The sequence below is a fragment of the Salvelinus alpinus genome, chromosome 32 (assembly GCF_045679555.1).
Source record: "Salvelinus alpinus chromosome 32, SLU_Salpinus.1, whole genome shotgun sequence".
Classification (NCBI taxonomy): domain Eukaryota; kingdom Metazoa; phylum Chordata; class Actinopteri; order Salmoniformes; family Salmonidae; genus Salvelinus; species Salvelinus alpinus.
The window spans coordinates 5,675,601-5,700,818 of NC_092117.1; the positions used below are offsets into that span (position 1 = coordinate 5,675,601).

At 40.9% G+C, this 25,218-nt stretch overlaps 1 protein-coding gene and 1 long non-coding RNA gene across 3 annotated transcripts in view; both read left to right on the plus strand.

Annotated features, from left to right (window-relative positions):
• LOC139562380 (A-type potassium channel modulatory protein KCNIP2-like) overlaps positions 1 to 25,218 on the plus strand; it is a 205,517-nt gene that overhangs the window by 99,668 nt on the left and 80,631 nt on the right. The gene's annotated exons all lie outside the window — the stretch shown is intronic.
• LOC139562550 (uncharacterized) lies at positions 246 to 2,779 on the plus strand. The gene is made up of 4 exons (XR_011672403.1): positions 246 to 1,417; positions 1,656 to 1,800; positions 1,911 to 2,046; positions 2,141 to 2,779. It is a non-coding gene; the product is annotated as an uncharacterized lncRNA (long non-coding RNA).

Genomic DNA, 25,218 nt, shown 5'->3' on the forward strand with positions numbered 1-25,218 from the left:
ATTTTAGCTAATGTTAGCGTAACTAGCTAGATAACTAGCTAGTTAACTACCTCAGTTCAACTTATTTAGGTCGTAGCTCATACAAGCTTGTGTATTGTCGAGATGCTGCTGGTTATGTAACACTATCATTTGATAATGCTAGAGAGGCAGGCATGCTAGCTAGCTAGCTACAGGCTAGCTAATGTTAGTTAGCCTACAAGTTGGATTTGCAAGCTAGTTCATTGCTCATACAAGTGTATTCTGTATTGTTTAGGGCAAAACTAAATAATGGATGCAGCTGTGTTGGTAACTAACTCATGTCTGAGTCTGACTAATACAGTGAACTAGGAGCAACAAACTGTAATGATATCACCGGCCTGAATCTAATCCATTCTGGAGTTACAGTCATAAAATATGCTTGAAAGTTGTATTAAAAAATAATCAGTTTGATAAACTAGTAGGTTAATTACCCAGCCAAGCAGATGCAAGTTGTAGAGTCATTTTGTTTGTGAAGTGCATTATCAAAAAGCTTTGTCCTTTCTTTACAACAAAATGAAATTTACCACTTGGCTGTCTATTGTATCACCTTGTCATGGGCCCTTCCAGTCAATACCACGACATAAGATGAGGATATACATTGTTTATGAGGATTTCCTGCTGCAGTTCGAGAGATGTATTTGTATTGTATTTGTATTAATTATGGAGGCAGCAGCCAAGGCAGCAGCTACTCTTCTTGGGGTCCGGCAAAATTACCGCAGTTATACAATTTTTTAATCATTACAATACATTCATTACATAATTCACAACACACTATGTGTGTGCTCCTGATGTCGTTTGACCCCACATGGACTACGACAGGGTCAGCTCCCGGTGTCTGTCGTAGAACAGTTGGAAGCAACCTTGTTATGTCCTGTACTGTTGCTCCTGGGTATCACAGGGTTTTTGCCTTGGGAACCGAGATGTTTCTCACCATAGAGCTGCCTATGATGACAGCTGCCGATGTTAAACGGGTTGTCTCTCAGACAGCCTCGCGGTCTGATGAGGGTGGGAGCTCCGAGGATCTGAACCCGAGGTAGAAGCCACCGGAGAGGGAGACAGAACCGAGGACGAATACGCAGGGACCTCTGGAGTCCGGGGCGTCGAAGACGTTTCTGGTCTGTGCCAGGTCCGGGCTCAACATCTCCAAGCAGACCCTCGTTGCCAGAAGACGCTTTCTTTGACTTCCACGGCGAGTGACGTATCTCCATGGCTGGTTGGGTCGAGAACAGCGCCGTTCTCCAGGGAATGGGTCGGGGTCTCCACCTTCGTTCTCCACCTCCATTCTCCAGTTTGTAGCCGCACATGTAACATAGAGAAGACCAGCAAAGGGACCCTCAACATCACGCAGGCATGCCCTCACTGTGAGCTATAAATGGAGCAGGGAGGACACTTGAATCAGGTTGGTGACATTTGACCTGGTTAAAGGTCAGAACAGTTTCTAGTTCTGTCCCAATTCACTTTTATAACGTAGCCTGGTGCAATCAGCCTGATCGCTGCGTTTTCCATTCCTTTTCACTTCACACACTTGATGTCTGGAGTGAAATAGAAAGGTGAATGCAGCAATCAGGTTGGTTCCACCATGCTAATCATAACCACCATTGATAATGTAATCAGTGCTCTGTGCGTGTGTGTGTTAGTGTGTGACCGACCAGTATGTTTGATGAGGGGCCAGAAGCTGATCTACGCTGCCATGCCCATCCATGTGGCGCTGGCAAAGACCTCACCTCCAGCTTCACCTCTTGCCTGCTCACCAACGGTCGTCAATGGGGAGACCAGGATTAGGTAGGTTAAGTTTGGCCTGTTCAAACTTCAACATAGTATATGTTTGTTTGTCCAATATCACTTATCCTGCCATTGGTAAGAGAACAGTGACTGTGTGTATGTGTTCACAGATGCATCTATGGAGCCAGCACTTGGAGACTTGCAAGAGGATGTGATGTAGTTCTGACCCGGCAGAGAGGCTTGATACTGACGTCTCTGAATGGAGAGAGACCTGGCACTCAACACATCCACAATGTGGGACTAAAGGTGACTAGCAATAATACAGAACAGCAGAAATGTCCAGTATTTGCAACACCCTTTCATTCCATGTGTAACTGATGTACTCTGCCTATTTCTACAGATGGAGAGAACTGTAGATGCTTTTGCCAGATGACAGCCTCGGTCGTTTGATGGGGGGGAGTCTACAATTGAGTAGCTATTATCTGACCTGTTCAAACTTTATCATACTACCTGCTTGTGTGTCAGATATTACATATCCTAACTGCCATTGGTAATTGAACAGGGACTATGTGTGTATGTGTTCACAGAAACATGTATTGAGCCAGCACATGGAGACTTGCAAGATGCGAAGAAGTCCAGACTGACAGACGGGCTTGATAATGTTGTCTCTGAATGGAGAGAGACCTGGCACTTTGCATTACAATTTTACTAGACATAACTTTGACTTGTATTGTCTTTTTTTATTATTGAATTGAATGGTATCAGTCAATATGGGGAGGGAGAAACCCTGTGTATTATTCACCAGGATCAGGGAATTCCTGTTGAAGACAGACCACACAGGAAGGTATGACCACCCTGACATGTTTGCCAAGATAGCCCCATTACCACCAGGCAAAATGTTGATAGGCATAGTATCTGTATCGGCTGGGAATGACAATGAAAGTTAAGAGGTGCACATTGTTGTATTAGAAGAACACTGCTTCTATGGTAATTATGTAAATAGTTGGACCTGTTACTACAATTGAAAGTTATCAAAACACTTAGTTTGGAATATCTACATGAATTCAACAATTGCATGCTCATATTACTCTGTAGGCTACTGACCTATTCAAAGCTTCCTCCGGTATCACACAGAATGCATCTGCCTGTAGTTATTGAATTCAACCTTTGTGAGGTTTGTTTGTTGTGATTGAGTGGTGGGAAATATCTGCGGGCAAGGTTCTGACAGCTGGGCGTGTCTTGGTGGTGACATTGGCACACCCAAGAAGCACCCACATAAATCCACACCCCCAAGCCAAGTCACGTATGGCGTCTGTCATGGCCGCCAGAATTTCTTGAGGAGCAAGCCAAAAAACAAGGCTAAATCAGTGGGTGCAGTTCCCGTTTAACCCTAACCAATCAAAATTATTGCATACATTTCATCCAATGCCTACATTTATTCTGATTGAGAGAGCTGAACAAAGAGCTCGGAATTAATGCCTAAATTTAACATCAAGGTTAGTTTCAATTTCACTTTTGCACAGTTTGGCTTACAGCTAACAGATGGTAAAACATAATTAAAAGGCCAGCACATTCAGTAATCTCTGTTGCCTACAGTTACGACAAATGTCTCCATTTGTCTTTGAGGTTACATTGCAAATGTCTCTATCACACACACACTGACTCTCCACTCTGTTCTTTTGGGCCATCAGAAGTAGAAGGTCTCACAGCCTGTGTCCTTGTCTACCACCCTCCATCCCTTCGTCTCCCTTCCCACCTTCCCCACCTCCCCCCCCTTCCCTCTCCCTCGTTCCCCTCCTCCCTTACGAGAAAGCTGTGAAACATCACCTTCATCCATCATCGACACACGCACACCTCTCACACACCCACCGAAAATACGCACTCTCACACACACCTCACACACACTAAAAATGAATTCCAATTAACAGCAGTCTGCCTGGGAGGAGGGGAGAGGGGGAAGAGAGGAGAACAGATAAAAGAGACAGAGTGTACATGTCCGAAAGAAGAGGACAAAGGTTAGGGAAGGAGAGGAGAGGAGAAATAAGGAGTGAGCGGAGAAGGTAGGATAGGATAAGATAAGAGAGAAAGAGATGACATGATGAAAAGTACAGAAAAAGAGGGAAAGGGGAGGATAGGAGAAAGACGAGAGCTGAGATGAAGCATGCACAGACAACAATATATCACAGTCTCATGTCATTTATTGATGTCCTATAGTAAACGTCTATTTTTGACTAGTAAACTGACTTCATGTCCCAAGGTTCTGTATTGGGTCTTTTTATAAACTCGGGTACCAGTGAGGATTTCCTACACTGGACAAGTTATTACAGCTGTTGATAAGTCATTGATAATAATATGGCAATTTTTATTCATTTCGTTACATTAAGATATGTGACCGACCGCCTCGATTCAGTCTTATGTGGCCAAATTTGAAATTGTGTTTTTTACATTGGATAAAAGTTGAGGAAAACTCCAGCTGAGGAACAATGGGAAAGTAATTCTGATTTGAAAATGTGTAAACTTGTAACTCCACTTTTAGAAAATGGCCATTGAATGTTTTGGTACATCTACTGGAGAGCTCTTCTTTGTCTACACCCATTCAGCATCGTTCACACCCTTTAAAGCCTTAGCCCCACCCATCTCTTTAAGCATTCATATCTGAGGCCATGTGCCCACGCTATGTCAAATAAAATCTATGTTTATTTGTCACATGCACAGTATACAGAAGGTGTAAACGGTACAGTGAAGTGGTTACTTGCATAGGAGCAATATCAAAAACAGAAAGTGTCCAGATAAAAATATTTTATTAATATTTTAGCATTATTAGATGATGCTTACCCGACACACTTTTCTAAATTGATGGGTCATGTGAAGGAAATTATATAACCACCCCCCAAGCACATCTAGCGAAGTGGATGGGTCACTATTGTCTAGACATGTACACATGTTCATGAAATACAATAGATGACCGTAATCACCCCCAGACACACCTGGCTAACGTGATGGGTCATGTAATCATCTGGCCGAGATGGAGTCTTTTTTGTTTAGACAGGTAGCTAGCTAGGTAGCTAACTAGCTAAATAATGAACCGGCATAATCCCAACTCATACTACTACCAATACAAACATTGTCTTAACTGTAGTGTGAATCTGCAGGTTGCTAAAGCTAACAAACTGAGTTCAATGTAAGCTAGCTAACATTAGGCTATAACTAGCAATGCAAATTGGTTTCTGATTCGAATAATATTACTACATAGATCATACACGTAACATTAGCTAACAAGCCAGCAAGCTAATGTTTTCTAGCAAACTAACTGTACGCTTTATCTCGCAATAAAAACAACTTTCTGGGCCTCCCGAGTGGGACATCGGACTAAGGCACTGCAATGCAGTGCTAGGGGAGTCACTACATATCCGGGTTCGTTCCAGGGCTGTGTCACGACCGGCCGTTATCGGGAGTCCCATAGGGCGATGCACAATTAGCCCAGCGTCGTCTGGGTTAGGGAAGGGTTTGGCTTGGCTCATCGCGCTCTAGAGACCCCTTGTGGCGGGCCGGTGACTGCAGGCTGACCTCGGTCGTCAGTTGAACGGTGTTTCCTCTGACACATTGGTGCGGCTGGCTTCCGGGTTAAGCAGGTGGGTGTTAAGAAGCGTCGTTTGGCGGGTCATGTTTCGGAGGATGCATGACTCGACCTTCACCTTCCGAGCCCGTTGGGGAGTTGCAGCGATGAGACATCATCGAAATTGGGGAGGAAAAAGGGGGTAAAATACAATAATACTAATAAGAATGAAATAAACAACTTTCTGACAAAGTTAGAAAATATAGCTAGACTCTTACCCTTATACATTGATTAATACTTCACGGCAGACTGGAACCACTTCCGTTTTGTTTAAAGATACATCTTGTTTGGCCAGCATTTTGTCGACACACTCTGGTTCACACTGACTGTGGCGTGTGCAGAAAGTAGCCCGTCACTTTTTCCAACTGATCTGTCGATAGCGCCTGCTAAATTCCAGGCATCAATGTTTTTGATAAAAGTAGCAAAACCTTTGTAGGACTCAATGGCTAATGTTATATCTTTCATAAATGGCGCAGTAGAAATGACTGTCAACACAGAAAGAACAGCTCACGTTGTAGACAGAAGCATGCTACATGGCAGACCAATCCAAACTCATCTCCCAGCATGTCCAGCCCAACCATTATCTCAGCCAATCATGGCTAGTGGAAAAGTTCCTGACTTTTTCCGTGGCTAAACCAACTAAGCCCGTAATTTAACAATTCTATTCGTATATATGGATGGAATACAAGTTTGTTATTAAGGCACATGAAAGTTCACATGTTCCAGAAGGCATTTCTGCCCAAAAAAAACACATTTTGATAAAAAAAAATATGTTAAATGCTGCTCTTGTGAAGTAGTGATGTGCGACATACGACTAGTTTCCTGAAACGATTCACATATAAGGGGGATCATAGCTATATTCAATCAAATTCAAGAGTTGATTACTTTTCTGTCCTTGCATTTACGGCAGTGTAAGTTGTCATTATACTATATTTTAAGCATTAATCAATTAAATTAGACCTTTAACTTGATCCCTGTAAGAATCCTGGATTTAGCTGTCAGACATTTTTTTTGTGTAAAGATCTCAGAAATGCAGTGTAACTAAGTAACATTTCATGTCTCCTTTAGGTTACGGGGGAAAACAGTTTTGTTTTCATGGGCACATTGCAAAATCGAATGCTTCTAACCTTACTTCGATAATTAAAACCTAAATCGATACTGTAATTCATGTGGTTCTTCAATAATTATGCATAATACTTGTTGGATGCACATTTGGTGTCCAGATGATTAGTTATGCTGTGATATTTTCACACGTCATCATCTGATCCAAAAGGATTTTTCTGAGTGACAGTCAAGAGACAAACAGCCCAAGTGCTGGAAAAAAAGGTTTCCGCAAGGAATGTCCAGAATATCTTGGTGTCTCATTCGTTATGCCGATGAAGACAGTTGTGCCTGGATCAACGTTGGATCTAATACCCTAGCAACTTGATGTTGATAATCTGTTGTCTGCTTTATTTCCAGCAGGGTCTTGTTAGATTTAACAGAGAACGCATCAAGGTAATGAGTTCATGTTTTTGTAGTGGGCAGTAATATTTGACATGTGTATATACAGTATTAATGATATTATAAAATCCTCACATATGACTCATGATAAGACTAAGCAGTTAGCCTAATAAAATCTGTATCTGACTTCATAAAGATAATTCAAATATACACTCAAGCATTAGGCAATAAGTTGACGTAGACTAGCAGTAATTGGTCTGAGAATGGTCTATATCAAAGGCATATATTTAATTAACATTGTACAATGAATGGATTAAAATACAAGGCATAAAGCTGAAGTTACAAGGCATTAACAAGCATTACAAGACATTGTTCCAAGCATACAGATCCTGAGGTTAATTTACAGGACAAAGCATGAACAAAGATGTTCTTACTAGGCCAGAGGCCTAAAAGCCGAGAAAATCAGAACTGATCATGCAACCTTCCTCCATGGACTGGATACAAGATAAGAGAGAGAACAAAGGCATTTCATTCCACTTATAACATCTGAGGGTGTAACCTTTCAACCCAAGACCAACCACCATTGACCAATCAAGCGATACCGAGTTCACAGTGTAACCTGACCGCCAAGGCCCAGTCTCAACAGGGTGTCACAGCATTGAAATGCATATGTGGGGGGTGAGAACAATGTAAATGAGAGGACCATAGAATCTTTTTGAGAGTCATCTAGAGTTCACCCTGTACAGATACAAGTTACCACAGTGATAATACATCCACATACCGTAGATAGCATCAGAATGATCCTCATAGAACAAGTTTCAGATAGATACCAAACACTGATACTATGGGACTATTCTATCACATCCAACAGTCAGTAGAAACATTTTGCCTCCTCGGAAGGGGGAAAGGCTGACTTGTCCTTTGGCATTGTTCTCTGTCTTCCAACCCCAGGTGTCAGAGAGCACATAAATTAGGGCCAAGCCTACATTTGTATGTTTCTGTGCCTCAGATTGGACACCGAGTCTACTGTGTGCAATTGTGTAGGATAGGCTAGTCTGTTTTGAAGTGTCTGTCCTAAATCTGAGAGATATAAGAAAGATCAGGAAACTTCATATAAAAAAATGGACACATATTTAACCCCCTTTTTTAGGCACTAAAAAATGATTTTTTTTTCAACTGGTACCGGGCTACTTACCTTCAGGTGAGTCTTCTGAGGCGTGTGGGCTTCCTAGAGCAAATTGTATTAGTGTGTAGCCCAAACTGTTTGTACGCTACAGACAGAAGTTGGCAGATCAGTGATACTGACTTCAGACAGTTCCACCCCCCTTTTGGGGGTCTCAGTTGTTTGCAGGAAATATTTCAATATAACAGACACGAGTGAGTACACAATCGTTTATTTAAAAAATATATATTGGGTGTATCTACCGATGGCCCGTACAGGTCCAGAATAGAAACATCCATTGTTTTGTTCTTTTTGTTTTACTCTGCCTGCAAACACGCTGGATGATTCAGAATCCATTGAAGAGCTTGAAAGATTCATTGACGAGAGATACTTACGAGCTCAAAGAAACATGACCATGGTTTCGGAGGATTCAAGCACTGTTAAGGACAACAAACCCAATCAACAAAACAAACCAAAGCCAAGTTGGCCAAGCGGTATCAACGATGGCATCAAACCATCCCCAAGCAAGAGGGCACTCGTGGAGAGTGGTGAGAGGTTTACAGATATGAATGTTGACTTGTTGAAATCCATGAATGAAAGGCTTGCCAAACTTGATATCATGGATATACTACAAGAGGACATCAATGCATTATGTGTCAGTCTAGAATTCTAAGGAAAGAGAACACAGTGCTGAAAGGTACTGTAGACTCTATTTATGGCAAGGTGGAGGTGGTGCAAAGGGAGAACAAACAATTTAAAGAAACCTTGCTTGATGTACAGTGTCGATCAATGTGGGACAATCTTTTCAGGGATACCGGAGAATGACAACAACAGAAGCCGTGAGGACACTGTCCGAGACTTTATGTCAACTCAGCTGAAACTGCCCACAGATGTCGTGCGTAATGTCACTTTCTCCAGAGTCCATAGAATGGGTAAGGCCTCTGGGAATAGGCCATGGGCTATTATTCCATGTTTTGAATATTTTAAGCAAAAGGAAATGGCGAAGAGCAGGGGCAGAGAACTCAGAAACACTGATTTTGGAATTAATGATCATTTCCCCACGGAGATCAATGAAAGGAGGAAAAACTGTATCCCATCATGAAGGAAAAGCGTTGAATCAACTAGTCTCCTTGGTGATTAGGGTTGGGGAGGAACGAATTACATGTAATCCGTTACATGTAAGGCATTACTAAAAAACGGGAACTGTAATCCGTTACGTTACCAGCAAAAATATTGTAATCGGATTACCGATACTTTTGAAAAACTAGATGATTACTCTGAGGATGACTTTAAATTCAGAATGGATGTTTGCGGGGAAAAAATCTTTGACACTTCTCTTTTTATCAATGACATTAAAATCAGCATTGAAAAAAGGCTCAAGTTTAAGTTTGTTCCACCGGAGCGAGTCTGACCACAAGTCAGAGACCATTATGATGACACACAAAATGTTTTTGATGGATCACGGGAAAAGAGCAGGAATATGCTTTTGTTGGCTACAGTCCAAGCTATGTCTTCCAATGGTGCGACTGCTGTCGGCATCCAAATATTAAATAAACGCTTGGAATAAACGCTTGGAGGTAAGGATGATAGTAGTGGTGTAGTCTACAGCGATACGGAAATCACTTATTATTGATATCTACATAGCGCATTGATGTGAATCACACTGCTGCTCTCTCATTTAGCAATTTGCGCCTTGGTTGTTGTGGATGGCTGTTCACAAATCTAAATGTGTATTTGAATCCAATAATGGTTGAATTCAATAAGTTTCAGCTGCCTATCAATCATTGTTTTTGTAACCAGTGGACAGCCAGTGAAAAATGCGCTCTTGTAACAGCTGCAGAGTGCGGATCCAAGCCTATGGAATAAAAGTGGGGCTTTTATTGCTCAATGTAATTGATACTGATTTTTAAAAATCCATAGGCCTAATAGACACATGCTCAAACTTGCACACGTTTGATAGACTTAAAGGGACAATCTGTAGTTGCTACATCTATTTTTGGACTTACAAATAATATATACAGTACCAGTCAAAGGTTTGGACACACCTACTCATTAAAGGGGTTTTCTTTATTTTCACTATTTCCTACATTGTAGAATAATAGTGAAGACATCAAAACTATGAAATAACACGAGGAATCATTTAGTAAACAAAAAAGTGTTAAACACATCAAAATATATTCTAGATTCTTCAAAGTAACCATCCTTGATGACAGCGTTTCACAGTCTTGGCAAAGCGTGCTATTCCATGAGCGCCGCATTTATTTTTCAACTCGAATCAATGAGCCCAATCAGTCCTCCATGACAACAAAATCATAAACAACAGAGTAGGGCTGGCTAATAAGTCCTTTCGTTTTGGGGTCATGCTCAGGTAAAACAATTAGTCTAATCTATACTTCCATATTTCCAAGTCCTATTCTTGAAGATCAAGGGGTATAACATTTATTGGAATGACTGGAATTCTGATATACTTTGGTTTTTAATGTTATCGTATTATTATATGTAGCAGAGAGTGATGGGTTAGAAGAAGCCTACATAACCAACCCATACATAACATGTAACATCCATATATGCCTAGCTATGTAAACTTTAACATTGATTTACCCTGCAATAGATGTCGTTCAATTGGTAACATACATTGTTGTCTTCTTTTAATGCCTCTTAATGGGAAAGTAATCTAAAAGTAACTGAATGTAATCAGATAATGTTACTGAGTTTGGGTAATCCAAAAGTTACGTTACTGATTTTCAATTTTGGACAGGTAACTAGTAACTGTAAGGGATTACATTTAGAAAGTAACCTACCCAACCCTGTTGGTGATGGATAAACTTTACATCAATGGGCAACTGTATCGGGCCTCTAGAGTAACTACCTTGCTATTTTAATCCAATGTTCAAATCTGAGTTTGTGTGTTGTAGTGTATCATGACAACTTCAACTATAATGAATACATGCTCTATTGATCTCCACTTGATAAGGAAAGGGCTGCATATAGCTCAGGTTAATGTATGCAGCCTTCCTAACAAAATAAATGAGGTTTTTAACTAGGTCAACATAAATAATATTCATATTTTTGCTTTGACCCAGACACATTTGGATGCATCTGTAAATGATGAGCAAATTAACATTCATGGATATAGTCTACTGAGAAGGGACAGGAATAGGAATGGTGGGGGTGTAGCACTGTACATTCAGAATCACATACCTTTTAAGAGGAGGGATGACCTTAATGTATGTCAAATAGAGGCACTATGGGCTCAAGTACATCTGCCTCACCAGGCACCCATATTGGTAAGATGTGTGTGTATAGACCTCCTAGCTCTAAGGTGTCCTATCTGGATGACTTATGTACTGGGTTTGACCAGGCCACAGATAGTAACAGAGATGTATTTATCTTGGGTGATTTTAATATAAATTGGAAGGATCGCGATAATTCAAATAGAACTCAATTAACGAGATATGCCGAGAGCTGAGGTTTGAAACAAATGGTTAATGATACGAATAGATCTTCAATTATGTTGGGTCATCGTTCAGACACATGCATTGATCTGATCTTCTGTAATATACCATTGCAATGCTTAAAAGCCAGATCAATGCCAGTGGGCTGGACAGACCATAATATTATGAACATAACCATGAACACCAAGGTTCCAAAGAAACCCCCAGGGATTGTGGTCAAGAGAAATTGTAAAAGATTTAATCATGAGCTATTTCAAAATGATTTGGCTCCTGGGAGCTGATTTATCTAGAGGATGATTTAAATCATCAGAATGTTTTATTGATTTGCTCACTGAGGTAATGGACCATCATGCACCAGTAAGAAAGAGTACAGTTGGGGCGTGTCCATCTCCATGGATTGATGTTGAACTGGGTGAGGCATTTTCTAAAAAAACAAATATGGCAAAGTCTTAGCAGCCAAATCTAAACTAGAAATTGATTAACAGAATTATAGAACACAACGTAATTATGCAGTTAAATTAAATCGAAAGAAAAAAAAAATGATTTTACAAAAATGCTTTTTTAAAAGGTATGGGATACAGTTAAGGGCTTACTTGGTTCATCTATTTCATCATGCCCGTCTAGTGTGGATGTTGACGGGAGAACAATAACAAAACCAGCTGATTTTGGCAATCATTTTGCAGATTTTTTTACAAAGAACATTTATTTACTGAGCAATAATGTAAACACCCATTCTTCCAATCAAGCTATTGTCCAATGGAATGATGATCATATTATGCGCAAAAAACTACTTTCTCTTTTAGGGTACAAATGGTATCAGTATATGAGCTATTAAACCTATTGAAGTTATTACTCGATGGTAAATAGACAGGTTATGATTTTATGGAAAAGATTTTACTTCGCTGTGCTGCTCCCCAGATTGCAGCTTCACTGAAATACATATTTAATTGGCCACTGAAAAAGGGGACATTTGCAAATGTATGGAAGCATGCTAAACTGTGTCCAATCCAGAAAGACAGCAAAGAACCCATTACTCCTGCCAATAGTCAACCAATTAGTCTACTCCCTTCACTCAGTAAGATATTGGAAGGTATTGTGAGTAGACAAGTATGGGAGTACATGGAAAAGAATGATCTGATTACAGCCAATCAGCATGATTATCACAAAAAACATGCCACTACTACTGCATTGGTTGACATAATTGACCAGTGGCTCAATGCTATGGATAATGGCAGGTTTGTGGGTGTACTATTTTTAGATTTTAGTGCATTTGATTTAGTGGATCATGGAAAAAAAAGGCACAATTATTGCATTATGGGTTTAAGGAGGCAGCATTGAATTGGGTACAGTCATATATATATAACTTACAGGAAACAGTCCACCTATATCAATGGGTCGTTTTCTTCCCCTCGTGCTTTAAACTGCAGGATATCACAGGGCAGCTACCTTGTGCCACTTCTTTACTTAATATATACCAACAATCTTCCTTGTGCCTTATCTGAAACTCAAGCTACTATATTTGTAGATGATACCTCAATTTATACAGCAAGACAATCGGTTCCACAGGTACAGCAAGCTCTACAAGTAGATCTGGGAAATATCAGGGAGCGGGTTTTCCTGGAACAAACTTGTTTTGATCCAAGAAAACCAAGGTTATGTTGGTCTGTTCCACCAGGAAAAGGCCAACACAGCATGGGATATAATTAAGTATGGGGGAAGTACACATTGAGGAAGTAGCAGAAACCAAACTACTAGGGGTGCAGCTAGACAACTGCCTATCATGGTCGTCTCAAATAACTAATCTATGTATTAAAAACAATGCATGCATGATCAGAAAGATAACTAATTATTTACCGGGAAAGATTCTTAAGCAAACAGCCCAAACATTAATTGGGAGTCAGGGGAACTACTGTTCTGTGTTCTGGGGAAATGCATCAGCAGGTTAAATTAGGAGGCTGCAGATTGGACAGCAAGGATTGTTTTAAGGTGGAGATATGGTTCTTCTGTTGTAGTCATGCTCAATGCTCTTGGTTGGTCATCAATCAACAAGATAATTGAAAAAAACTCTATTCACAACAGTATTCAACTGGTAAGAGACAGACATTCAGTAAATACTAGGAATAGATTGTCCACCATCTATGTGTTATCTAGACAGAAAAGAGACACAACCCAGAAACCTTTCAATATATACATTCAAACAATACTTTAGAACCATTTAAATATAATAAATTGGGAGGTTGTGCAGGACTATGGTAGATGAAGGAATCAATCTATCTTTTCAGACTGTTAGCGTATTTATCTGGTCAATATGTCAGTGTATTATGTTTGTTTGTAACAGTGTGTTTTATGTGAAAATGTGATTTGTATTATATATTGTATTTTAATGTTTAAAGACTCTTGGAAGATTAGTCCAAATGAGGACTAAAATAGATCCTAATAAAATAAAATAAAATAAAAAATGAGATGGTTCCACCCCCTTTTGGGGGTCACAGAGATAAACGAAGAACACCATCGTGTTTGTTAGAGTCTCATCTTTCCATAGAGCGGTCATATTAGTTAGTAGGCTGCTTTTGTTTTTGTGGCAAGACCAATTTTTGGGATGTCTCATGGTCTGACAAACAGCTGTAGCCCGGCCACCTTCCACCGCAAATGCGGAAAGCCGCCATTGGCTGATGCGGTGGATTGATATGTAGCCCATGTAAAAAAACAGATATCAGTTTATCTTAAAAGAGACAGATTTTGATGAAGATTTTTTTTATTATGCTAATTGGATTTCCGTGAGGCGCGGACATCAACTCTAGAGGGAAACAATACAAGGGGCTTGAAGTAGCCTCCTTGGACATGAGTTGGGAGCTCAGAAATGAAAGTACTGGAATAGGCCTACCTTTCCTCAATTTGGTGCTTGAAAAGTTCTCTTCCTCCCTCGTAATTTTCTGTGATTACATTTTTTTATCATTTTTTTTTGTGAGAGATGTGGCTACTGTCGTTTGTTTCCCGCCTCTTCAATTGAAGGGTGTTGCGCTACTCTGTTGCGGTAAAACCACGTGCGGTTAATAGAGGACGATAAACATCTAATGTTGGCTTCAACTTGGTTTTCCGTACAAATCCTTCCATTAAAAAAGGAACCTGCTTTTTGGTCACTTCTCATAATAAAAACAGCGACGTTGAGATTCAAATTATGAGATTATTGCTATTCATGGCTTTATTATGTGTGCCTGTATAGGCCACATACCGTAGGCTACAGAAAATCGCCATTCATGCATCCAATCTATTTAGTCAGGCAATGTCCGCATTATTCTCATATATTTTAGAATGTAATAATAATTCGAATATCAATGCATTGGCAAGGCCAAAATAAATCATACTTAAAGTGGTAAAGGCCTACTTTAAAACAATTTTTAACTTTTGCATGCTTTTGGGTGACGGGGGTTCTATATTATGCCCTATATGTAAATTATGCAATTGTATAGCATTGATGTCCTTAATTACAATTAAGTGATTGAAACAGTCCCTGAAAGTCCTTGAATTTGACTTGCCAATGTCTGTATGAACCAAATGATGTATAGTCCTAGGCAATATTGGGGCCCCATGAAAAGAAACCGGTAACCAACCTACCGGGCCCCTAACATGGAAATCAGAATGTTTCAGATTAAAAGAACGTACTGAACAATATGTGTTATTAAATGTACTAACTATACGCTTCTGCTGCTCTATACTAATACTGTTTAATAGTATACATATCAAATAGAATACGTGTTTAAGTGTGTTATGCTGCTGCTACTACAAAACAACTGCCTCACCTCCAAGGTCCGCTGTTTCAACTTCAGGTAGTAGACACACGTCGGGATCTTTGTCTATAGCAGTAGTAGTAGTAGCATCTACGGTATGGATAGGTAGGCTACATGTTAGGTTTTAATTTTGGTCTAGCTAGCTAACAAAATATCACGCAAATATTGGGGAATACAGTTATAATAATATCTAAATAATAGCTAATTAGCTAGCCATAGCTGTTAGTGGTGGCTCATCATCATCATGTTAATAATTACTGCTCTGCCCGAGCCGAGTGAGTCCACGGTAGGCAGCTACCTGTAGCTAGCAAGCTATCAAGCTAGCTATATTGGCTAGCTAGGCTACTCTGTTCGGCAGGCCGTCTGCACTGACTTTCTACTCAAATCCTTCTCCTCTCGAAGCGAGTCATTTTTTCCCCCTGATTTTTGCTGTATCTGTCTCTGTTTCCTTTCTTTCCTTTTCTGGAAACCCAATTTCGTTTTTGAAGGGGGCATAGTGGTTATCTCTCGTGAATGCTTAGGCTAGATGCCTGGAGCAACTGTCAGATCAGACACCCCTAGGCCTACGTTGTTGTATAGGTGGAGTTATGGGCCAATTTGCATATATTCACTTTTATTCCTCTCAGTACACATGTGGAACTGCACGAACATCCTTTTTATTTTAGTTTCGAACCATTTAGAAATGTTTACACATTGGCCCCATTATTCATAGAAAGACCCATTTAGGCACACAGCTCCCACATGAGGTCTAGACAGTTTAGGCTCACAGAAACAACTCTACGGTTAAGTTAATGGATTCATTCTACTGGGTTAAGCGTTAAGGTTTTGGATTAGGGTTCAAACAAAAACAACTCTAGAGTTCAGTTCAAACATTATTTCCGATTGGTTAACAGTTCAGGGTTTAATTTTGATTGGTTAAGTTAAGGATTAAGGTTTGGGACATGGTTAATGAAGTTCAGCCATTAATTCGGATTGGTTAAGTTAAGGATTAAGCTTTGGGATAGGGATAAAACAGAAAAACAACTCCATGGTTAAGTTTAGCCATGAATTAAGACTGGACTAACATTTCTGATGGATGGCGCAGTGGTGTAAGCAGTGAGCTCCTGCTCCATAGCTGGTGAGTTCAATCCCAGGTCTAGGCATTTGTTTTGAGCTTTTTATTGTATTTTTTAGTAGGGTTTGACTGCGTCTCCCAATGTCCTGGGGACCTGCAAAACATGATATTCCATTTAGAATATGGCACAGAAGGAGATGAATGGATAAGGGAGGACAGGATGAGGAGGAGAGGAAATGACAAAAGAGAAAGATGAAGAGAATGGAGGAGTGTATTCTTTCATTCATGGTCCTTGTGAGCTATAGGGTGTTCAGGCTTTATTGCCAGCCCTTCACGAACTACCTTATTACACTAATTACGGTCTTTACGATTATATTGGTGAATCAGGTGTTGCTTTAGGACCAAGGCTGAACCTAAAGTCTGCACACACTGTCTCTCTATCCCTCCCTCTCTCTAAATGTTTCCAAAATTCAGATGTTGATGTACCAATGGTTTCCAGGGGGAATAGGGGGAATAGGGGGATTACAACTCTCAAATTGAGTGTACGTGGTCTGTTTTTTGAGCGATAGAACCCTTGCCTCATTGATCATTGTCTGTGTTTTGTGTGTGTGTGTGTGCGTGCATGCATGCATGCGTGCGTGAGAGCAGAGAAATGGTAAGAGAGAAAGTGATAATTTCAAGATGCTTAATGATCTGTCCCTGCCTTTTTCTGTCTCTCCCATGGCTGTCGGAGGCATCTCTCTCTGTCTCCCCTCTCTTCTTCCCCCCCCCCCCCCCCCTCTACTTCCCCTTTGAGAATTTATGAGCTTGGAAACACACACACACACACACACACACACACACACACACACACACACACACACACACACACACACACGTGGTTGTGTGACTGAAACTCTCAAGGCGTTTAGGAGAAAGAGTAGATGCCAGCCTCCTCAAGTACCACCAGCTGTTGGCCCTGTGTGAATGGGAGGTGCTGCACATTGTGTGTCTGTGTGTGTGTGTGTGCTTTTAGTTTGTATGTTTCGTTTACTCTCTCTATCCCTGTCTGTGGTGCTGAAACAAGGAGAGATCTGTCCTTAAACAGCTCTAGCCCTGTCTGTGATGCTGAACCAAGGAGTCCTCTAGCCCTAAACAGCTTTAGCTCTGTCCGTGGTGCTGAAACAGAGGGTTTACTCTTAAACAGCTCTATCCCTGTCCCTGGTGCTGAAACAAGGAGAGCTCTATCTCTAAAGAGCTCTATCCAGGTCTGTGGTGCTGAAATATGCAGAGCTCTCCATTTCTATCTCTCTTTCGCACATTTGTCCCGTCATCAGTATGTGTGAAGTAGCTGTCCTCTCTCCTGACCTTTCTGCTCAACCTCACATTGGTTGTGCGTATAAAAATATACCTTGCGCTCTCCCCTCTTTCCCTCTCTGTCCCCAGTCTCATTCTGGGTGTTGAAACACAAGCCTATATCTCTTATCGAGACCAATTATCGCTATATCATTACAGGCATATATCACCAGGCTTTTCTGGGAGCTATTAGACTGTGTCTCTACTGTATATACAGTGTACTACACCTAGAGAATGACAGAGGCTGTACGTAGCAATCACTCACTCATTCTGTTCATCGCCCTTCACCTCTGTATTCTTCTTCGCCATGTTTTTCCTCTTCTTCTACTCCTGTCCTCCTTATCATCTCCTCTTTCCCTCCTCTCAATCTTCAATCTCTTTCTCATTCTATGAAACGCTTCTCACTTCTACATTCGCTTCCTTTCCTCCCTTTATCTCCTCCTTTCCTTCTGTCCAAACACACAAGTACGCATGTATGCACACACACCAACGCGAACGCAAACACACACCAGCACATCATCCGTAATCCACAGTCAGAAAATACACTTTTCAATATAATGACTAGTGACTATAATAATGACTATAATAATCATGATTTCATGGACATTGCTAGTAGTATTTTGATAAATAATACATTTTCTAATCAGCGTCTTATCACACAGATCTTTAGTCATTAGAAGCTTAGAAAGCTTAAAGTAACAGCTAAACCTCTGACGTGTTCTTCAGTGTGTGTGTGTGTGTGTGTGTGTGTGTGTGTGTGTGTGTGTGTGTGTGTGTGTGTGTGTGTGTGTGTGTGTGTGTGTGTGTGTGTGTGTGTGTGTGTGTGTGTGTGTGTGTGTGTGTGTGTGTGTGTGTGTGTGAGAGACGTCCTACTATGGCAGGTGGATAAATGTAATCTAACTATAGCTATCACAGCGGTGAATAAATCTATTCTAACTATAGCTATTAAACGCCTGAGGGATCTCTCCATTCACACACACACACACACACAGACTCACCTCATTCCCTGTCTCTCTCTTCCATTAAATTTGGATTAACTTTGGGTTCGTAGCCAAGATTAACCTATATGCGTGCATGTTTGTCCGTGCGTGCGGCCCAAATTTGACCTCTAGAAGCAGGATCTTCAGAACACAGACACACTCAAACACACACACAGTCGTGTGTGTGTGCGCCTGCCTGCGTCCGTTGTTTGTGTGTGTGTGCGCCTGTGTGTATGCGCGTGTGTCTAGACCAGTAAAAGTGTGTGACTAGCTTGTGGGAATTGCTTGTCTACTCCAGTCAGCTAGCGAGACGAGATCTTGGAGAGAGATGACCTTGAAACACTCTCACGATGACTCCTACCGAGTACTGCAGAGAGAAAGCAGGAGCGGGAGTTGAAGTTAGGGAGAGACGTTGGAGAGGGCAAGAGACAGGGGAAGAGAAGAAAATGTGAAAGGTGGGAATAGAGAAATGGAAAAAGATAGACATAAACAAACAAAGTGAGGTGAGAGAGGGAGCTGTGGGGAGAGAGCGAGAGCACTAGATTGCTGCCCGGCATAAGATGAGGAACCGTGTCTGACAGACCAATCAACATGCACAAGTCCTCTATGCTTATTGTTATTGTTCAATGTATGGTTATTTTGATCCTTGATTATTGTTGTTACTGACAATAATGATTATTATTATTTTAATTATGTTAATATTGTAAATCTCCAAAGAAAGCTTTGGCAATATGTAATAAAGCAAATTGAATTGAGAGAGAGGGAGAGAGAGAGAGAGACAGAGACAGAGACAGAGACAGAGACAGAGACAGAGACAGAGAATGTGTGTGGAAGAGGGAAGGATTTTTCTCAATTAAGACACTTAATTGACCTCCTTATCATTTCTCTACTTCTACATCAAGTCAAGCCTTTTTCATTCCACTCTCATCCATCCGTCTGAATACTCAATAGATTTGAGATGTGTCTGGAAACGTTCACGTTGTTTAAATGCTAGTGAGCACTGAGAGCGGGGTTGCATTCAGAGGTTGGGTTGTCAGTGGCATACAAACACAGCTCAACCTGACTTGTTGTTTGTAAAGAGGTTTTCACTTAGTCTCAAAGCTCATATGACACGGATGGGCTTTAAGATAAACAGGGCTGTGTTCATTAGGCACCAAACGGAAGAAAACATACTGAAACCGGGAGGAACAACCTGAAATTCTCAAATGTGACCCGATTCAGGAAACTAGGCGTATGTCGCAAGTCACCACTTCCTAGGAGAGCTGTTTGAACGTAAATTTGTTTTTTTAATAAAAGTGTTTCTTGGCAGAAATGCCTTCTCGAACATGTGAACTTTCATGTGCCTTAATATCAAACTTGTATGCCATCTGTAAATACGAATACAATTGTTAAATTACGAGCCTAGTTGGTTTAACCATAGAAAAAGTCAGCAACCTTCCCACTAGCCATGATTGGCTGACATAATGAGTGAGCTGGACATGCCGAAAGATGAGTTTGGATTGGTCTGCCATATAGCACGCTTCTTTCTATTGGAGCTGGTCAGTATGTCTAGGTAATCGTGTCAAACGCGCCTTTTTTATTTTTATGTATCGCTTAGTAAAAATGCATAAACCTAATGTCAAGTAAATGTGTACTGTTAGCTAGCTAACATTTGCTGGCTGGGTCGCTAGCTAAAATTGTGTATGGTCTTATTCTTCGTATCTCAGACACATTTGCTTGACAAGTTATAGCCATAGAACCTGGTTGGTTAGCTACCTGCAGATTCATGCAGGATAGTAACGTCATGAGTAGTGATTATGGTCCATTGTTTAGCTAGCTAGCTACATGTCTTAACAAAAGACTCCACTCTAATTTTGACAAATTATTTTAATTTCAAGTTAGTGTACTGTTAGCTAACTAGCTAGTGTTAGCTGGCTGGCTCGCTAACTAACGTTACGTCATGCATTGGGATTCATTGTTTACCTAGCTAGCTATCTAGGTACATTTCTTAACAAAAGACTCTCGTCTTAGCCAGAGTGCAGAATAACTGATGGAATTTTGAACAATCAAAACCCGTTGAATATGTCCGGTGTCAGTAAACGTCAAGAAACAAAGCGTAATTCAGTTGTTGCCAGCAGCATAGTTACATTCACCAACGCTCTGGATAGAATGAAAACTGCCTAACCAGCTCTGCTAGGGGGAGTAAAATGGTCAGAGTGGGGTGATCTCGCATTATGTGTCTGGAAGTAGCTAGCCAATGTTAGCCAATTAGCTTGGGTGCTTGACTGCCGTTGTGAGGTCAGAGCTTTCGAAACAACCCTACTTATTGGCCAGAGCGTCCAGTGTGCGCTTTGAACACGAAACGCTCAGAGTTTACGAAGGGACAATCTGACACCACAGTAGCAGTCACCAACGCACTGGATAACATACTGTAACAGCCTAACCAGCTCTGCTAGGGCGAGTAATGTTCAGTGAGCTGTTCTCTCTCACTTAGATGTCTGGAAGTAGCTGGCAAGTTAGTACAGAACGCACGGATCAACCCTTGGGTGGGGCTTAAGAGGGTGTGAACAATGCTGAATGGGTGTAGACAAAGAAGGGCTCTCCAATAGTAGTACCAAAACATTGAAAGACGGTTTTCTCGAAAGTGCGTTTTCAAGTTGATCAACATTCAAATCAGAATTGCTTTCCCATTGTTTTGTCTAATGCAGTGTATGAAATACCATTTTGTAGCTCTGAGCCTCTACTTTTATCCAATGTAAAAAACTGAATTGTAAATGTTGCTACATAAGACCAAATCCAGGTGGTCAGTCACAAATAATTTTGTTTAGAACTTCTGTTGCATGTACTAATGAGCATGACGAGTTCTGCCCCTATCTTCAGACTCTGGTTCTGTCACTTGTTTCTCAGGAGTCATGTCTCTCTCACAAGGCAGCACACCCCTCTCTTTCTCTCTCTCCCCTTCTCTCTCTCTCTCTCTCTCTCTCCCTCTCTCTCGCTCTTTCTAGGGACGGATGACACAGCGTGTTAAAACATAAACATAGCAGACCTAGGCTACACATATAACACAGAACAAAACGAAGGATAGGATGACATTTTCATTGGCTGGAGCAGGACTCCCTCAGTAGATCAGCGATCTCAGGCTCCTAAACTGTGTTAGTTGATGGGTGATGATGGTGATGCCAGGTGTTGCCAGATGATGATGCAGTTGATGCCAGATAATGGTGATGCAGTTGATGCCAGATAATGGTGATGCAGTTGATGCCAGATAATGGTGATGCAGTTGTCTTGCCGGCTCTGATGTTTTCCTTGGGCTCTCCGTAGCCTGTGATGATGGGGGATGGGGGATTTAGTTAATATATATATATGATTCTTGTGCACTTCATATCTATAGGCGACATTGAGGTTTTACTTTCATTGTTTTTATCTGGAATTAGTGCATAAGGCCTTGTAAGTAAGCAAAGTTGTAATCGGCGTATGTGACAAAAAACATTTGATTTGATAAGCCTAAGCTTTAGGGGCCTAACTGTATGCGCGCCAAAATAGGGCCAGAACAGTAGTGTAATGTCTGGGAAAGATTTGGTGAAGTGGTGAAAGAGGATGATAGCAGGATGTTATGTGTGATGATTGTGAGGCGCTATACAAATTTGACGTTCACAAGACGGGGACTTTACATATGGCACGTCAAGGGAACTGTACTGTTCAGATGGTTTAAATGGAATAGGAACTGAAATCGGACATAGGACACTGACTGTATGTCTATAACCTCTCACATTGCGTAAAATAACAGGCTGTTAACTCCTGCAGAATTAAGCATTTCGTGCAGTAAAATGATACACTGACCTTCAATTTTGACTTAGGGACAGGAGTGGAGAAATAGGATTTCTTTCTTTCAGCATCTTGAGAGAATGTGCAATAGGGACAGTCTGTGTAGGGACCGTCTTTATTAGCATCATGTAAGCTGATAGTATTTCAAACAATTAGCTAAAATATGCATCCAAGCTGAACTGAAATTTTATCAGAAACATGTTGGGTCATTTTCACAGCTTTAAATTTCCTTTAAACCGTTCAAACAGAAAATCTTTTTTTTTTGCTGTTGCATTTTCTGCCCGGTCTCTAAACGTCCTTGCTCCGCAAGAGAAGCAGATAGATTAGAGAAAAGATTGAAGCATTCGTTCTATAATTTATTATTATTATTCTGGTGAGCAATGGTTTATTTAGTCTTCTAGGGCAACAAGTAATGACAGAAGAGAAGCTGCATGTATCTAATTATAGATAAGCTGACTAACAAATAGCCTACCAAAATGCATTGTCTGTATTTGCGTGTTAAGGTCGGGTGCGGGCCTCAAATTTTTACTTCATCACATAGAGTCGGGCGGTTGCCAATGGTTTATTAGGGCGGGCGGGTCTCTTCACTTCCTGACCTCTCTGAAGATGTACAGTACAAGTCAAAAGTTTGGACACACCTACTCATTCAAGGGTTTTTCTTTATTTTACTATTTTCTACATTGTAGAATAATAGTGAAGATATCAAAACTATGAAATACCACATACTGTATAGTATCATTTAGTTTAACACCAAAAAAGTGTTAAACAAATCTAAATATATTTTATATTTGAGATTCTTAGCAGTAGCCAACCTTTGCCTTGATGACAGCTTTGCACACTCTTGGCATTCTCTCAACCAGCTTCATGAGGTAGTCACCTGGAATGCATTTCAATTAACAGGTGTGTCTCATTAAAAGTGAATTTGTGTAATTTCTTTCCTTCTTAATGCGTTTGAGCAAATCAGTTGTGTTGTGACAAGGTAGGGGTGGTATACAGAAGATAGCCCTATTTAGTAAAATACCAAGTCCATATTATCTCAAGAACAGCTGAAATAAGCAAAGAGCAACAACAGTCCATCATCACGTTAAGACATGAAGGTCAGTCAATTCGGAAAATGTCAAGAACTTTCAACGTTTCTTCAAGTGCAGTCGCAAAAACCATCAAGCGCTATGATGAAACTGGCTCTCATGAGGACTGCCACAGGAAAAGAAGACCCAGAGTTACCTCTGCTGCAGAGGATAAGTTCATTAGAGCTATCAGCCTCAGAAATTGCATCCCAAATAAATGCTTCACAGAGTTCAAGTAATAGACACGTCTCAACATCAACTGTTCAGAGGAGACTGTGTGAATCAGGCCTTCATGGTCGAATTGCTGCAAAGAAATCACTACTAAAGGACACCAATAATAAGAAGAGACTTTCTTTAGCCAAGAAACACAAGCAATGGACATTAGATCTTAAATCAAGTTTTTATAAACCGGTGGAAATCTGTTCTTTGGTCTGATGAGTCCAAATTCGAGATTTTTGGTTCCAACTGCCATGTCTTTGTGAGACACAGAGTAGGTGAACAGATGATCTCCGCATGTATGATTCCCACTGTGAAGCATGGAGGAGGAGGTGTGATTGTGTGGGGGTGCTTTGCTGGTGACACTGTCTGTGATTTATTTAGAATTCAAGGCCCACTTAACCAGCATGGCTACCACAGCATTCTGCAGCGATACGCCATCCCATCTGGTTTGCGCTTAGTGAGAGTGGTGTCCAAACGTTTAACTGTTACTGTAAAGACTGGTATCTGTGCTCACTCAAAGTACGCTTTCTGATGTGACAGAAAGTGTGAAAACCACTCAATTGGCACTTCTGTGTCCTGTCTATGACATCCCCTCTACTTGCTGAGAAGTGCTGACACTAAAGACAGTGATAAGGGTTGTTCTCTTGACACTCACACCTCACCATTGTTACAGCCATCAGTCTTGTGTGTTTTCATGGTCATCACTCACTCACGTAAAGTTTGTCAAGGTCCCGACATCATTTCTACCTTCAACCAAAAAGGGTTCTTCAAAGGTTTCTCTTCAAGGTTCAAATAACACCTTTTTTTCTAAAAGTGTACCCATCGCTTGGCTCTTCTCTGGTCTACTGATGCGATTAAGTCCTCGAACTCAAGTGGGCACCAGGGTGGGGATTTCACGATAAACAAGTTGGGGTCTTCTGGGTCTGTCTCCACATCAGACATCATGTTTTCAGTAGCCCCCTCAAAGCGCTGCCTTTCTTCAGCAGAGAGTTCATTAATTCGACTATGGCCTGTGAAATACAATAGGCAATAAGTTATCCTAATAAACACGCCATGATGCGCGAAAAAATGCTAATAACGGTCCCGTGACTTGAATGGGATTTTTTGTTGTTGAAACAGTGCCAGGAAAACTAAACCAAAGCTTGAATTGTCATACCATGTCGCTAGACTGCTTACAGGGTAAGGAAACCAATGTGTTATTTTGTAAGTTGGGTGAACAAATTGGTACACATTTGTAAACTAGTCCATCTCCGACGATACCGGATTCACTTTTTGCGTCCCTCTCTGATGCTCTGTCTGGCCTGTCTGACAATCGATGCTTCTCTCGTTCAGTCCAATATCGGTTTGCAGCTGCATTTTGGAGGAATGAGTCAGTGGAGTCGGAACTTCCGGATCCAGTGTTATATGCCTGTTTAAAAATACTATCTAACTAGCTACACGTCTGCTGTTCTATGCTTTCAACTCTACTTTAAGTATTTAACTAGCTTCAGAAGCAGAAGCAGAAGCAAACATGTTTGCCTCCAAATTGGAAGAGCTCTTACTACTTCTGAGAAAT